At 41.1% G+C, this 12,715-nt stretch overlaps 1 long non-coding RNA gene across 2 annotated transcripts; it reads right to left on the bottom strand.

Moving 5' to 3' along the window:
- Positions 1–10,013: 10,013 nt before the first annotated feature.
- On the bottom strand, positions 10,014–12,481 carry LOC134024975 (uncharacterized). 2 transcript variants are annotated; one of them, XR_009930956.1, is made up of 5 exons: positions 11,917–12,481; positions 11,162–11,317; positions 10,834–10,979; positions 10,565–10,684; positions 10,014–10,319 (listed from the first exon to the last, which is right to left on the bottom strand). It is a non-coding gene; the product is annotated as an uncharacterized LOC134024975 (long non-coding RNA). The 2 variants fall into 2 exon arrangements; XR_009930957.1 differs by having other exon boundaries at positions 11,183–11,317.
- Between the last annotated feature and the right edge of the window lie 234 nt (positions 12,482–12,715).

Raw genomic sequence — 12,715 nt, 5'->3', positions numbered from 1 at the left:
GACACGACGACCTTCAGTCCATGTTGACAAAGGTACAGTTTTTTCGAAATCATTATTTGTGACTTAATCGTAATCTTCACTGGCTAGCTAGGCTAACAGGGGTTTAACTTGGTCACTCGCTGTGCGGATAGCTTTTGTTTGTTTGTTTTTTAGCAATGGATTGCTACTGTGATACTTCTGCATTGCTAGCTAGCCAGTCACTGACTAGTCTAGACTGTTGGGTAAAGACTAGCTATTTGCGTTTCGTTTTTATCCGTGAAAGCTGCCATGTTAAGGCTGGACAGTCCATATCCAACTATCTGTCCCCTAGTTATGTAGCTAGCTAAACGAGTTAGCCTCAACCCCCAACCATCTGCTATCCTCAGTAGTCAGTACAGTAGGCTCCAGTGCTGCACATTCTTGACATTCATTTTTTGTTGTTACCTAAAGTCGATTAGTCTAGCTAGCTGGTATTTTGAGGCAAAACCACTGCTGAAGGCAAGCAAGCTCAACCTTCAACCTAGGCGACTATTTGTTCACGTTCTTATGAGATATGGTCGATAAATTATTACTGGTTTAGATACAACAACAAAAAATACTAGCCTTGTCTACTTTAACACCATTGTCTTCTTTCAGGCTGGAAACAATGCAGCAAAGCCTAGAGTGGGCAAAGGGGTACGCTCTTAAATGTTGCTTCAGCAGACGGCCTGATAGCTGAAGTGTCCGAGCTCATGCAGGAGAGTCGCACCCATGGTCGGCATGCACAACCAGGTGGGAACCATTTCAGTGGGGGTGGGTGCTCACAGCTCAGATAGTCCTTTGAGTTGTTTCACACATCGTTCACTTGCTGCCCATTGCATTTTCCCTTGTGCAGTATTTTTTACTGCCCTAATTCATTTGTTGTTAAATTGCAGTGGTATTTAACAGTGCATGCCTAGAGCTTGTGCAAGTTACAGTCTCTTAAATGTTGTAAGCACAGCATTGTATTATTGTTGCAGCCAGTTCGGGTTACAGGATCCATTGACTTGGAGTGGAGCTAGAGGTGCTCCTCATTATCACATCACCGGAGAGCAACTGAGGGGTCTGATGATAGATGGCAGATATTCTTCACGTGTTCCATTCTACACTCAAACCACATCTAAGGTCAGTTGTGCTTGGGGTTGAATGCTATGAAATGCAAAGCTTTTAAATGCATGGTTTCCACAATTCTGGCATGAATGGGTTGTCAATAATCAAGTACTCTAGTGATACATTGTCTCATCTGGGCATTGTCAATCTTTCTGTCTTGTCTTGCATTAACCTGAAGGCAGCTGCATTCCCATCAATGTTGCAGAGGCTGCACAGAAGGTACAGTGTTGCTGCTCTGAATTCTTTATAACACATCGATGGAAACTACAGACTAAAGGTAGATGCTCGCTCACTCACTCACTCACTTTCTTGGTATATCTTGGTTATTGAAACTGTAGGTTGTAACATCTCAAATGCTATCAGGTAGCTCACTTGTTTATCAATTAGAGCAAGAACTGACATGGATATGTGGATAAGAATAGTTTTATGATGTTGCTGCTACTTTGGTTATTGATACAGTAGTAGCACCTTGAAATATACATGCTTATAGTGACAAAGTCCAATGTTATGTCTTTTCTGATTTCAGGTGGAGGATAGTCATCCACGGTGGCATTGATGGCTACAGTCGCCTTGTTGTGTTTCTCCGTGCTTCCAGCAACAATCGCAGCAGTACTGTAATGGACTGCTTCATGAATGCAGTGACCAGATATGGTGTTCCGTCCAGGGTCAGAACAGACCATGGAGGAGAAAACAACGCTGTCTGTTTATTCATGAACATTTTCAGAGGGTCTGGTAGAGGCAGTGCTTTGAGGGGAAGGAGCACACACAATCAGAGGATTGAGAGACTGTGGGGTGACCTGTGGCGTGGTTTGACCAATGTCTACTACCATCTGTTCAATTTCCTTGAGAGTGAGGGGATTGTGGACATTGACAATGAAATGCATGTCTGGGCTCTGCATTATGTGTATCTACCTAGAATCAATAGAGACATGGCAGACTTCTGCAACCAGTGGAACCACCATGGTTTAAGGACTGAGAGGCACCAGTCCCCTCTGCAGATCTTCGTTAGGACTTGCCTTGCACAACAAATGCTACCGACCACTGCAATGCAGGACCTCTTTTCTGCCACACTCCCCGGAAGTGAAGGGGCAGACAGCACTGTACCCAGAGGTATGGACGGGGCAGCTCAGGACGGGGCGGCTCAGGACGGGGCGGCTCAGGACGGGGAGGCAGGGACACATGTTGTTCACTGGCCAGAGAGTGACCATACCTCCAAACCGGTTTACTTTGGGAAATGCTCTCATGCAAGTACTTGCCGCACAAATCAATCCCCTCGGAGGCCTCAGAACAGCCCTTGGAATGGACATCCTGCAAGAGGTCATTTCTTTCCTGGAGTCCTCAAATGACCAATAACATTTTGGACTTTCAGACAAGGAATACACAAGTAATGAGAATTATATTTGCACTGCCAGTTGCACTGCTACTCACTTTACTCTGTAAAATGTTTTTTTTTTGTCTTTTATTGACCTTTTTGATTTTTCATCAACTGGTGCCAAGTTGTTGACCAGTGCTATTCATCTCAAGCATTTCACTGTCCAGTTGACACCATCACTAATGTATACACATAAATGACATTTGTGCCCAAAATAAAATTATAAACACTGTGTGGCCTGCCTTTCCCATAATTCTTGATAACCACAGAAACATATTACATGGTATATAGGCTTAGACTAACATCTAGTGGACAATTAGAACAACACATGTTGCAATTTGTGTTGCAGGCCCTGCATTTCTATCACACAATAAGTGTGTATGTATGTATATACAGTGGGAAAATGTGTCCAAACTTTTGACTGGTACTGTATATATATATATCCAAACTGTATTTGTGAAATCGAATAAATAGAGGAATAGCTTGGTGTTAAAAGTATCAGACTAGATCAACAGGTTTTATACTCAAATATCATTACGTTGAATGCAAGCATCTGCCAAAAACCTACAAGACAAAGACAACGAAAAATACAAATACAGATTTCTCGTCTTTTATTAGAAACAAAACAGAATTTGTCAGAGGGCGAATCAGAAGACGTTAATAACAACTCTGTTAAATGGTACCAAAGGTAGGTGACTGGAGGATTCCACTCTCCATCTTTTCTTTGAAACCTGTGTAAGTGGCGTGGATGGGCAATCTTAAAATGATGGCACAAGTATTTGCCTCTGGGAATATTCTCACAGGCTCATCCCCTTGGTGATGTAAGAATTCAATGGTTGGTGAAACTGGGAAGCCGAACCGAGGAATTGCTGAAGCACCCGATGTGAAAATTAGGATCTGCTCCAGGGTTAATTTCTCAGCGTTCCCCTCTGAAATGTTTTTTCAAAAGATCATTCAAAAAAACATCACATTTAAAAACAAACCTTAATACTGTGAACACCATACTGTCATTGAAAGTAGTTACTGATTGAATACATCTTGTAGAGATGTAAGATACTGAGAACTTATGTCCGGCTGAGTTGTGAGTGATGAGGTTAAAATGATGTGACATGAAATTTTAATTCTGGTTTTGTCTAACCTTCCACCTCCAGCAACCAATCTCTCCAAAAACATATGGTCCTACTCTCCACTGTTCTCTTGTTGCTGCCAGCAGGGGAGAGTTCCGGCTCAAAAAGAGAAGCCAAGTCTTTGGCTGATAGAGGCTTCTCTACATGGATAAAAACCTCTCTGAAGAGGGTTGGGTGTCTGGTTGCAATCGGGAGGAGACTAAGAAACTCCAGTCCCTCTTTGAACCTATAACATATACAAATAAAATGTCATGCAATTTATTGACCCAGATTGACTAATCAGTTTATGTTTAGTCCTCATATGTATAAAAACTCACTGTTCAACAGCATCCCGTAGCCTGCTTTCCAGGTAGAACTTGGTGGCAGATTCCACCAAGGCATCCCTCTCCTCCAAGGTCCGCATATATCGGACTGAACCCAACATAGAGAGTTCATCAGAGGCCTCCAGCACCGCTTCCTGAGCCTCGTCCACAGTTTGTGCTATTTGTACCTTTGATCATTGAAATTAATGAATGAGCAACTGCACACTGTAAATCAATAACCTTGAAAAGATGTATCAACAATGAAATTATTCATAAAAACCAACAGGATAATAACTTAACCCTCGTGCTGCCTTCGGGTCACATGACCCAAAGGTTCATAACGAACCATCGTTGTGTTTACCCAATTTTACCCAATACAAAAACAAATTAAAATAATTTTCTTTTAACCTTTGCAATGTGGGGGGTCTGAGACAGCCCAACGGTTAAAAGAAAATGCTTCACTTTGTCTTTGTATGCGGTAAATCTGTCGCAATACGACGGTGGGTCACAATGACTGATGGGTCAGAATGACCCGAAGATAACACAAGGGTTAATAGCAACATGAGAGAAAGAAAAACATTCACAGTATCAAGTACCTTGGTCAACTTTTCCCTGAAGTTGTAGTCATTGATTTCTGCTATGTCTGTGACAGGAGGTTGTAGGCCACAGACTTGCCTGTAAAGTCGTTCTGAAAAGAACTGTGGCTCTACACCCCCGTGTACCAGACAGACAGAAATCATTCTTCCCACCTGTTTGTACACGCCATCATAGAGTGCTGTCGAATATATAAATATTTTTTAATACATAGTATACACATACATAATTGAACATTTTTGGAAGATATTGGGCTCAAAGGGCTAATAACAAATGTGTATTTGTTGATGTAAAAGTAACTCACCTTGAGAGTTGCAGGAAAGGGATTTTTCCCAGTCTGGTCCCTCAAATATATCAGATGAGTGGATGGCACTCATCAGCAGACGCCCCCTCTCCAATTCCATTAGCGTCCCTGAAAACAACATCCAATTTTGCCTCAGGGTTAAAGCGTGCCCGCCGAAAACCTCTGAGCGCACACTCGAATACGCTGTCTCGCAGGATGTTCATTAGGTTGGCATCAGGGCTTGATGTTGAGTCCACCATGCTGCTCATCAACTGCATCAGTTGCTTGAGATCCACACTAAAAATTTGAACAATTCAAAATAAAGGTCATAAACTGACTACTTAGTCTGTTAATTTGTCAAATACTTTAAACAACATATTGCTCTCATAACTTACACAGTGTCTTCATCTACATCAGGAGATGTAGAACGGGCACTCCATGATGGGGAGGCCACAGGAAGTGGTTCAGAATGAGAAGCTCCAGGAAGTGGTTCTGAATGAGAAGCTCCAGGAAGTGGTTCTGAATGAGAAGCTCCAGGATGTGGTTCAGAATGAGAAGCTCCAGGAAGTGGTGCTGGCAGCGGCAAGGCCACAGGAAGTGGTGCTGACAGCAGCAAGGCCACAGGAAGTGATGCTGGCACAGGTGTGGGGTTGTTTGTGGAAGCAGTCTGTAAAGGATCAAGTAAAAGCATATCAAATAAAAATGTGAAGAAAACAATAAAGCTGTTAAACATGAGTTTCTTGTTTTCTGAAAATGATTTAGTAAAAAAGTAAATAATCGTGAATTCCTCTCTATGTAATGAGGTTGGCATAATTAGGTGAAGGCCTTGAATGATACATCTGTTTTACTACCAAAACTTAAGAGTTGAACCATTAGACATGAACAATAAGATCTACTGATCCAGTACATCACATCAAGCACAGAGTGAAAAATCTGGGTTTTATTACCTTCTCCCGAATGTATAGGGCTGACCTTCCTAGATGGCCACTTGAAAGTATTGCCGCAGGTGTTACAGCGGTTACATTTATTTGGTGAACACACCTGTGCGAATCCACCTTGCAAATATCGTAATCAGCTTCAGGGTCGAGCCGAGGGAATAGGCGCTGTAGCGCATCTTTAAAATCCCTCTCTGCCTGGTCTCTTGGAACCACCAAGTTCTGAGTGGTAGTGCTATCTAAAAGGTAAGTATACATAAAGGAAAGCTCATGAAAATGAACATATTGCTATGAAGAAAGCAACAACAACAAAGATAAATTGCAATATTCTTACTGCCGGTGGTGGAGTAGCGTGTGGCTCCTGGCCTTAAAAGTGTAACCCTAAAAGTTACGGTCCGGTTACGCCTCCTTGTTGTGACAGAACGAGCAGGTCCACCTGCCCGTGGGTGAGTGTTCATTCCACGTGGGTGAGTGTTCATTCCACGTTGTTCATTCCTGAAAAGCTCAAATCTTCGAGGGAAGTAAATACTTTTTGTTATATTAAGGAAAACTGTAGAATCACAAATATAAATAAATTATAATTTACATTTAGACAAAACTCAAAAACACTAAAACAGTGAATGACCACTGAGATCTCTCTGACTGTGTCAGGCTATTATCTAATAGGCTATATCATCTCATCAAATAGCCTACGTGAAGTCCTCTCCATAGAAAAAAATATAAATGTTATATTGTTATTTTATATGATATATTGAGACCTTTCTGTTTTATTAATGATTGCTACAGTATAACGGTGCGTGTCCACTACAGCGACGCGAATCGCTTGCCTTCCCACAATGCACCACGCTCGGGGGCGTGTCAGACAGATGAATGCAGAGTTGTAGTTCTCTAAAGTCACTGTTGTAGTTCGTATAACGTCATGGCAAAGTTTGCAGATTTAGGTAACGTACTCGCTAAGTCGATAAAAATACAACTTTTATACATATTAAGTAAAAATACGATGTAGCATGATGTTATCTACTATACACACTAGTTATGGCTCTTTTTTTGCTGTATTTAATCAGAGTGAAAGATGTTAAAGTACGCGATCGGACGCCAACGTTGTCTCACAATGTCGATGAAACAACTTTTACACACATGATGCAAGAAATCCAATATGCTAGCTATATGTAGAATTATATGTATTTTTTATTTTATTCAGGGTGAAAGATTTAATGTTACAGTATGCCACCGGGCACTCAGGGTAACCAGTCGTGTAACCGACTACTGCTATTGCTAATGCAATAGCGCCATTCAATGTGGCGCTGTTTCGCTGCCACATTGAATTGCCATTTGAAAAATGCATTTCCATTTCAATAAAGAGTCGAAAAACCTTGTCAATATGATGTGCAATATCACATACTTATAAATAAGCTTTCATTCAAAACTGTATTCTTACTGAATTGAGGATTGCATTGCCACTTTGCACATTGAATTGTCATTTGAAAAAATGCATTGCCGTTTAAATAATATGAAAATAGTCTAATAAACTTCCATATATAATAGCCTACTATTGCAGTGATGTTACCTGTCAACAAGGCTATCCTCTCCTTGCTCTGGAGCTTCCTCTTCAAGCAGACTGTCAAAATGATGATTTATGCGATCCCTCATTTCAGTTATTCTCCTTCGAAATCGATCAGCCATAGCTATTTCATTTGAGACACTGTTGAGAAACCTTGGGAAAAGTGCGCGCAAAAACTAAAAACTATTAACTCACTTCCGTTATCGTTTTCTGAAATGATGTGTAATTTTGTAAAAACCCCAAATATATATTCTGCTGATGTGGGTTTTTTACAAAATTACACAGCATTTCAGAAAAAAAATATATATATTTATTGTGTGATAGAAATGCAGGGCCTGCAACACAAATTGCAACATGTGTTGTTCTAATTGTCCACTAGATGTCAGTCTAAGCCTATATAGCTTATATAACTATGTAATATGTTTCTGTGGTTATCAAGAATTCTCAATAGTCTACTCTACTCCAATAGTATGTGACTGCAGTCATGGACGGATTAAGAAACCACGGGCCCCTGGGCCTGGATGTGTCAAGGCCCCCCTCCCTCCCCGCCAAAAAAACAAACAAAAAACATTTATTAATGTTTTTGTCAGGAATAATATTGTTATTGTTTTTGTTGTTTTTTAACGCAGAAGTACTCGAGTAATCAACAAAATAAACAACGTTTATATTACCAAAATATTTGATAGTTGTAACCCTAGTGTACATTTGTAGCCCACACAACCCTCTCTCTTTCTTGAAAAATGACCATCATAGGCTTAACAATATTATATCTTCAATAAATAGTGTGTGTTGGGGGTGCTTAGACACAGCTCTAATGCTATTGTTTTTGGATTTCTCCCTACAAAGTTGAAGGGCCCATATTGCATGGAGTACTCAGCCCCTCTAAAGTCCTATAGATAAACTGAGGGGATAAACACTCACTTGAAAGGTATCATGATGGTTTCTTTCTTGTGACATCTTCAAAGTGAATGTTTAGGCTATTTTTTTTGTTTAATCAGTAGGACTTTTGGGGCCCTCTTAAAGACATTAATGACTTAAGCCTAGCATATACCGGCTATGGCGCATCGTGTCATATCATCATATCAATACAATACATATCAAGTTCATAACAGCGACGTCACGCAGAGGCTCTGGGTTAGGGGCCCCCTGAGCTCATAGGCCCCTGGGCCTGGGCCCGGTAGGTCCGTTGGTTAATCCATCCCTGCCTTCAGTACCGGAGGCTGCAGTTTCAGGACTACAGTTTCAGGACTGCAGTTTCAGGACTGCAGTTTCAGGATCGCAGTTTCAGGACCGCAGTTCTAGGACCGCAGTTCTAGGACCCTAGTTTTACCTGACAGCGCCACTTAGTGAATTGGATGACGAAAGGCAGTGTCACTAGATCGCAACAAGATATTTGAATGGTTTGAGATAGGGAAGAAACAAGAAAAACTCGGTATGGATATATTTAAAATATATATACAATAATAAACAATAATAATTGCAGTATCACATCCATCCACCAAATACACCTGCATCGCTCCATCCAATTCTTCATCATTTCCTCCACCCCATCAACCACTCTTGAGAGCAACATTTTGAAGCTGAAGTTTCAGCACCACATTTCTAGATTTTCGCGACCACCAAAAGACCAAAAAGAGTGCAACCAAAGCAGTATTCCCCACAAATAGTACTTTCTGTCTTCAACTTGGTTGTTAACAGTTGTATGTTTGGCAATCAGTGTAATTAGCTCATTGTTAGGTAAAGACAATCATATATCTCAGGGACTGCTTTGATAACACAGACTGGTCAGTGTTTTTTGACAACACACTTGATGAGGCTGTGGAGGCTTTGTCAGAATGTGATGATGTTTGACCTGTAGCTCTTACATCAACGGTGATGAAGAGTTTTGAATGTCTGATACTTTTGAAACTATAAGAGACAGTCCAAAACCTGGCAGATCAACTCCAGTTTGCTTCCATGAAGAGTAGAAGTCTAGATGATGCTGCCCTTACATTGCTGCATCATGTACATTCCCATCTGGAAAAACTAAAAGGCTTGTGTTTGTGGAATATTTCTAGTGCCTTTAACAGAATGTAACCACATCTGTGGGGAATACAACTACTAAACATGTGTAAATCCTTGATTCATACTGCAGATAATCTAATTCCTAACACACACACAGGGTTCTGTCTACTCCCCGGTCAAAATACTGCAATATACGTATTCTGTGATTAATTTCATTATATGCTCTATTATACATAAATATCAAAGTTAGCTGAGGAAATATAAGTTCAACTCTAATCTGTTATACTTTATTTGTGTGATGTGGGATGGATGGGGCTGCGGAGGATCCACCGCTTCCTTCTCATCTGCTGCTGGTGGTGAACATCTATGGTGGATGGATGGGCTGCATGAGGAGGCTTCCTTTGGTGTGGATGGGCATGCTAGGATGAACTGTTTTGTATTGGACATGACTCAAAACATTGAACACATGTCAGTGGATCAGATCATCTTTCATATACCTGTAAATACTGCACATGCCTGTGTGCATGCTACATTTTGTATGTGTCTGACACCACAACGTTCTGGAAAAGTGAAGTTATATTCTATTCTATTTGCAATGGCTTTGGCAGTCACTCAACCACAAATGTGTAATGTTAGAGAGGCAAGACACAAGGACGACTCTCAGGGCAGATTCAAGATATACATTGTTTACTAATTGTTAAAAATAAACAAACAATGACAATCACCCCTCCATATCACTCCATCAACCTATCTTGTTATGAAACAAGCTACATTCACTTCTTCTCGTTATAATTTAATGTTGAGCAGTAACTTACATTCACTACTGCAGGAAGATATTGATTATCTGTTCCAGTCCATGGTTATCCAATTCAATAGGTGGCAATCACAGAAATCTAGCTTCTACCAGAACCTGTTCTAAGCCTGGACGGACTGTCTGGCCTCAGCATTTAGTAATGCTGCACTTGTTGCTGAAAGCGTGGAGAAACACAAGGAAGCTGTAACCATCAATGCCACCATGGATGACTATCCTCCACCTGAAATCACAAAAAACATAACATTGGACTTTGTCACTTTAAGCATGAATATTTCAAGGTGCTACTACTGTATCAATAACCAAAGTAGCAGCAACATCATAACACTATTCTTATCCACATATCCATGTCAGTTATTGCTCTAGTTGATAAACAAGTGAGCTACCTGATAGCGTTTGAGATGTTACAACCTACAGTTTCAATAACCAATATATACCAAGAAAATTAGTGAGTGAGCGAGCATCTACCTTTAGTCTGTAGTTTCCATCGATGTGTCATAAAGAATTCAGAGCAGCAACACTGTACCTTCTGTGCAGCCTCTGCGACATTGATGGGAAGGCAGCTGCCCTCAGGTTAATGCAAAGTGCCTGACAAGACAGAAAGATTGACAATGCCCAGATGAGACAATGTATCACTAGAGAACTTGATTATTGACAATCCATTCATGCCAAAATTGTGGAAACCATGCATTTAAAAGCTTTGCATTTCATAGCATTCAACCCCAAGCACAACTGACCTTAGATGTGGTTTGAGTGTAGAATGGAACATGTGGAGAATATCTGCCATCTATCATCAGACCCCTCAGTTGCTCTCCGGTGATGTGATAATGAGGAGCACCTCTAGCTCCAGTCCAAGTCAATGGAGCCTGGTAACCGGAACTGGCTGCAACAATAATACAATGCTGTGCTTAGAACATTTAAGAGACTGTAACTTGCACAGGCTCCAGGCATGCACTGTTAAATACCACTGGAATTTAACACCAATGGACACAAAAATACAATGGCAACTGCAATGGGCAGCAAGTGAAAACAACTCAAAAGACTATCTGAGCTGTGAGCACCCACCCCCACTGAAATGGTTCCCACCTGGTTGTGCATGCCGACCATGGGTGCGACTTTCCTGCATGAGCTCGGACACTTCAGCTATCAGGCCGTCTGCTGAAGCAACATTTAAGAGCGTACCCCTTTGCCCACTCTAGGCTTCGCTGCATTGTTTCCATCCTGAAAGAAGACAATGGTGTTAAAGTAGACAAGGCTATAGTTTTTGTTGTTGTATCTAAACCAGTAACAATTTATCGACCATATGTATCTCATAAGAACGTGAACAAATAGTCGAATACATCGCCTAGGTTGAAGGTTGAGCTTGCTTGCCTTCAGCAGTGGTTTTGCCTCAAAATACCAGCTAGCTAGACTAATCGACTTTAGGTAACAACAAAAAATGAATCTCAAGAATGTGCAGCACTGGAGCCTACTGTAACTGATTACTGAGGATAGCATATGGTTGGGGGTTGAGGCTAACTCGTTTAGCTAGCTACATAACTAGGGGACAGATAGTTGGATATGGACTGTCCAGCCTTAACATGGCAGGTTTCACGGATAAAAACGAAACGCAAATAGCTAGTCTTTATCCAACAGTCTAGACTAGTCAGTGACTGGCTAGCTAGCAAGGCAGAAGTATCACAGTAGCAATCCATTGCTAAAAAAAACAAACAAACAAAAGCTATCCGCACAGCCAATGACCAAGTTAAACCCCTGTTAGCCTAGCTAGCCGGTGAAGATTACGATTCATGTCACAAATAATGATTTCGAAAAAACTGTACCTTGTCAACGTGGACTGAAGGTCGTCGTGTCCAGTGTTATCCGATAACAAAAGCCGAGTGCAGTCATTAAGAGTCTGCTTACAGTGTCGTAGAAAGTTTCTTCTTGCCATCTTCCTTCAAACTTCTGACTGTGCTGGACTAAACTTGTTTCGAAATCTTCCGCTTCTACAGTGGGGAGGAGCTGGTACTTGAAAATGCAGGGAAGAATCCAATCACACTAGCCCAGCTAACTGCAGGAGGAGCTAGGGAAATTGTGGGCAGTGATTTGCATGTGGCGTTTATTTAACGCCTGCAATTGCACGTGTAAATATACAGGCGTTTATTTAACGCCTGCAATTGCACGTGTAAATATACAGGCGTTTATTTAACGCCTGCAATTGCACGTGTAAATATACAGGCGTTTATTTAACGCCTGAAAGCGTTAACTAACGCGTACATTCATGTGTAACTTTCGCCTGCACATTTACGGCTGCAGCCGCTTATGAAACAGCTGCAGGCGCTTCCTAAACGGGTGTCCGATCAAAAATACGCGTTTAAATTACGAGTACATTTGACCCTTTCGGCGTTCCATAATACACTGGATTGAAACCACAGGTAATGATAATTTCACCCACAAATCGTTTACTTGTAATCTAATGTCATAATAAATCCTACAACGAAAATGTATATGTGAGGAATGTTTATTTTAACGATTGAAAACAGATACATCATAGACCACTGTAGTATGTGTTGCCCGGGCAACACAGGCTAATGTCATGATGCTAATACTTCAGTGAAATAGTAGACTACTGTTTCCGAA

Source organism: Osmerus eperlanus, chromosome 8, assembly GCF_963692335.1.
Source record: "Osmerus eperlanus chromosome 8, fOsmEpe2.1, whole genome shotgun sequence".
Lineage (NCBI taxonomy): Eukaryota > Metazoa > Chordata > Actinopteri > Osmeriformes > Osmeridae > Osmerus > Osmerus eperlanus.
This window is presented reverse-complemented; position numbering and strand designations above follow the sequence as displayed.